The sequence below is a fragment of the Prenolepis imparis genome, unplaced genomic scaffold (assembly GCF_030444845.1).
Source record: "Prenolepis imparis isolate NDT839.2.m4 unplaced genomic scaffold, iyPreImpa1.0 SCAF_7, whole genome shotgun sequence".
Classification (NCBI taxonomy): Eukaryota; Metazoa; Arthropoda; class Insecta; order Hymenoptera; family Formicidae; genus Prenolepis; species Prenolepis imparis.
In genome coordinates, this window is record NW_028141165.1 from 16,519,777 (window position 1) to 16,524,805 (window position 5,029).

The following is a 5,029-nucleotide window of genomic DNA, read 5'->3' on the forward strand; positions in this document are numbered from 1 at the left end:
AAGATGTCAAGGGATTCAGAATTTGGTTTTCCGAAACCGATAGAGTGGACACAAGAAGAGATGTGATCTTTAGGGAAAATGATCACTATTCTACAGTTTCAACCGAAACCGAGGAAGATACTGAATCACAAACCTTTAAATTCTCTGAAGAACCTGTGATCGAACTGCAAGATGGTCAACAGCAAGAGCCTGAATCACAAACCTCTGAGGAATCAGAAAAATCAACAGACGAGGAAGCGTCTGACGGCAACGACAATTGGGATTCAGCGAACGAACCCTTCAGCCCTGAAGGTCAAGAACGCGAGGAAGAAGACATGCAAGTGAGACATCAAGAAAGAAGAGTCTTGCGAGATAGAGATAAGATCAGAAGACCAAGAAAGTATGATGATGGAGTCGATCCTGATGCCGTTCTTCTGGCAGAAGGTGAAGAGCCTCAAAGCTATCAGGAAGCAATCACAGGCTCACACGCAACTCAATGGAAACAAGCCATGGACAAAGAAATCGAGTCGTTAATGAAGAATAATACATGGAGTATTGTGCATTATCAAGATGGGAAAAAGCCGATTGAGAATCGTTGTACAAACTCAAAAGAAAGGCTGACGGAAGCATTGATAGATTCAAGGCAAGACTTGTGGCAAAAGGCTATTTCCAAAAGCGAGGAGTTGATTACCATGAAACGTTCAGCCCAGTCGTCAAGTTCGATTCCGTCCGAATAATACTGGCATTGGCAGCATCGAAGAACTTGGTTTTACAACAATTCGACATAAAGACAGCCTTTCTCAACGGGAAACTGTCAGAAATCATTTACATGGAACAGCCGAAGGGTTACGAGAATGGAACGAACAAGATTTGCAAATAGGAGAGAAGCCTATACGGCCTGAAGCAAGCCTCAAGATGCTGGCATGAACGTTTCACCGAATTCTTGAAGAAATTCAACCTAAAAGCTACAAGATCGGACCCGTGCGTTTTCACGAGCAATCAACGTGAAAACATGCTGATATTGGCAATCTACATAAATGACGGGCTGATAGCAGCGTCAAACCAGGCAGCCGCAGACGTGCTGTTAACCCAACTGAAAAAGGAGTTTGAAATAACTAAAGGAAATCTAAGTCTGTTTCTAGGTTTTCAGGTAGAATGGAGAACAGATGGTTCGATTTTTCCTGCATCAGTCAGGATACGCTAAGAAGGTCTTGGAACGATTCAACATGGCTGAAGCGAATCCAGTAGCTGTTCCCATGGACAAGCATCAGGAGCTGAGCGTTTTGATGCATGGTAAACAGGAGTCTAAGGGAATACGAGCACCATACCGAGAAGCCGTCGGATCCCTGATGTACCTGGCGATTGGTACAAGGCCGGATATTACCTTTGCCTTAAGTACCGTGAGTCAGTATCTGGAATCACCTGACAAAATACATTGGAATCCCGTAAAAAGAATTTTAAAGTATTTGAAGGGAACCGTAGATTATGGTTTATTTTTTAAAGCGAACGCAAATCTAAATTTGTCAGCTTTCAGCGACGCAGATTACGCGGGAGATATCGATACTCGTAGGTCGACTTCAGGCTACGTGTTTAAATTAGGAGAAAGCACTATTTCGTGGAGCTCACAAAAACAAAGAGTAGTCGCGTTATCTACCACGGAATCAGAATTTATAGCTGGAGCGCAGACTATTAAAGAACTAATTTGGTTGCATCGTTTAATATGCGAAATTACTAAAAAAGAGATTATAAAACCTAAGTTATTTCTTGATAATCAGAGTGCTATAAAGGTTCTAAAAAATCCTGAGTTTCATAAGCGTACGAAACACATAGATGTCAGGTATCATTTCGCGCGTGAAAAAATTCAGAAGGGCTTGTTTGAGTTAGAGTATGTTCCTACTAAAGAGCAACAGGCAGATATATTTACAAAACCGCTGTTAAGAGAACAATTTTGTTATCTTCGCGATTTATTAAATATTAAGCAACAAATATAACATAAGTCTAGATGTAAGTACAAAAAAACCAAAGAGAGTACATGAAAAGTGGGAGTGTTGTTAATAAAAGTTTTTTTTTGTTTCATGTACTCATGCTAGATATAAGTTTGTAATTCGCGCTAGCGGCCATTTTAAGATACTAGTTCATGATCGATGATTCCTTTTTCAAGAATCGATTATCGACCAAGGAACTTCCTTCCGTCTTTCGTCTAGATCTCGCTCTCATCCGCACGCTACATCGTTATAAGAACTTTCGTATCTTATCCAATAAATCTTTTCGCATCAAACTACCAAAAGTGAAAATAACCGTTCCAACATTAAAACAACATTATCAATAATATTATTATAACAATTATTTATTATTGTAAGAATTTATAAGAAATTAAAATTAAAAAATATAGATTTTTATTTTTTATATAGATTTTAATTAAAAATTATTTTTATTATAATTTATATAAAAAATAAAAATCGATACTTTTTAATTTTAATTTTTCATAAATTATTACGATAATAAATAATTGTTATGATAATAAGTATTAAATTGTAACGATGCCCCCCCTCATCGTTCCGTACGGTCATCCGACGGAGGGCTGCGCCCTGCGACCACCGGCCGGGCAGGGCAGCAGGCGCTCAGCGCCCATTTTTAAACACGATTCGATTACGAAATCGGTTACCCGAGATACGCCGGAGAACACCGAATACGGCCGTCCCCACTACTACCCCTTTTTCCGATCCGATACCGTTATCCCGACCAATATAAAATGAGCGAATTCTATCCTAGAGTCAGATCCCGTCCCAACTCCGCACACTCCAAAGCTACCGAGATCCTCCGATAACCGATTCCGAGGTAGACGGGATACGCTGCCTCTGCGGAGCTAGTCTCTGCAATCAAATCGTCGGAATCCCGAAAATCCGGATCAGGTGCTTCTGAGGTGGACGCGAACACCTCCTCTCTCGAGACTCTCTCGAGAGGCACACGACTTCCGCACCTCGTGACCCCAAGCGCATCGGCTCACATTAGACGGAGCTCCGCCGTCTTCGTCGAGCTTTCTCGACAGCCGTTGCGTCCCGTCTATCCCTACGTGGACGACCGTGACACGTCGCTCCACCCGCCGCTTGCACTTGCACCCAGCAAGCCGTATTGCGACCTACACTACGCGCCGAATATTCCCGCGCGCCGTTCGCTCTCTCTTTCTCTATCCGAGAGAACGGCCGTTCTGCGCGAGTTATTATTCTCGCACGCCGCCCGCGCCGCGCCAACCTGCCGAGCACACCGCGCGCTCTCTTCGATATATCGAAGAGAGTGGCCGCGCTCTTGCGTCTCGCGATCTCGCGCACCGCCCGCGCCGCATCTACAAGCCGCGAACCGCCCACCCCGCGCCGTGCCGCGTCTACGAGCACGGTAGACACTACCCGGCCGGCTGTATCCCACCGACACCGCCGACACGCATACAACCGAGCGATACACACATACGCACACGCACAGGTATCGCTCTTCTCGCGCCGATTTAACGACCGACGTTTAAAGGTCCGCCGACGTCTTACGGCCAGACCAAATACACATAATAGCGCTTCTACATTTATACAGCACACACACTTCCACGTACATGTACCACAACTATTGCTTTCAATAAACTATTTTAGTTAAGAACGCCTTCGTGTCTCGCACCCCTTTCTCCAGCCCTGGGGGTCTATTCTTGAAATGAGGACTCTAGATATCGCATGCGATATCGCATTCGATAGCAGAAATGGTATTCTTGAATGAATGAGATGTATCGTATGCGAGAAAATATCGAACGGTTCATCTCGAGTGGGTAAAACCTATGCGATATGTAAGTCGCATACGATAAATATAGTAATAAAACCGCTGTTTTCAACAAAAGTGAGGTTATCCAATGTGAGTGAGGTGAATTAAATTTATGAATGCAATGGATTTGGCATATTAAAATGCTGTTCAACTTCATATTGCTGAACAATTGGAAAATATTTTCGATTATAATGAAAGACCGCGTTTTCACATAAGGGATGATCCATTTCACTTATCAGAACGACAGTTCGTAAATATTTTTCGATTGAAAAAAGAAACAGCAAACAGGCTTATTAATATTGTGGAAGACAATTTTGTAGAACCATCACGATCTTCAGCTTTGGACGCAACTGTACAAGTGCGTACAACACATGCTGAATAAATTATTTGTAAATTGTTTGATATAAATTATTTGTAAAATTTTTCTAGGTTTTAGCTGCATTACGCTTTTATGCATCAGGCAGTTATCAGAATTGCATAGGAAAAAATATTCACATGGCTATTAGTCAACCTTCGATCAGCAGATGTGTTCGAAATGTGACTAATATTCTTAATTTTCCAGAAATATTTAACAGTTTGGTGTGCTTTCCTGACAACCTTCAAAAGTTGCAACAACTACGTAACAAGTGAGGATATTGAGAAAAATTAAATAAGATAATAGGTACTTTCCATTTACATCAAAGCTCAGATAAATCTCACTTCTGTCTTTCTTCAACATTCATGTTAAAGAAAGAAGTGAGATTTATCTGAGTTTTGATGTAAATGGAAAGTACCTAATGTGTACACAATAACGTTTTATCATATTATATATATTTATATATATAATATAATCATACAAATTTATTTATGTATATTATTTATGTTATATGTATATATAGATTTTGGATTAAGCATCGCTTTCCTGGAGCGATTGGTTGTATAGACTGCACTCATGTAGCAATTTTTCCACCTCCTAAAGAAGATAAGAATTATTCTGAACATATATATGTGAATAGAAAAGGATATCATTCAATTAATGTACAATTGGTAAGATTGCGCCTTAACACAATTCAATTAAGTATATTATTATACAAATAATACAAGTACAGCTTTATTTGCAGATGTGATTCTGATCTTAGGATTTTGAATGTTAATGCCCGATATCCTGGAAGCACATACGATTCGTATATCTGGAATAATAGTAATGTTCTTCCTATAATGCAAGATATTTACAATCGTGGACACAACTTTTTCTTACTAGGTAATATGTAAT

At 40.6% G+C, this 5,029-nt stretch overlaps 1 long non-coding RNA gene across 1 annotated transcript; it reads left to right on the forward strand.

Annotated features, from left to right (window-relative positions):
* Positions 1–3,661: 3,661 nt before the first annotated feature.
* Positions 3,662–4,781, forward strand: LOC145938793 (uncharacterized). Its single transcript, XR_014425737.1, has 3 exons — positions 3,662–4,135; positions 4,207–4,403; positions 4,656–4,781. It is a non-coding gene; the product is annotated as an uncharacterized LOC145938793 (long non-coding RNA).
* Positions 4,782–5,029: the final 248 nt, after the last annotated feature.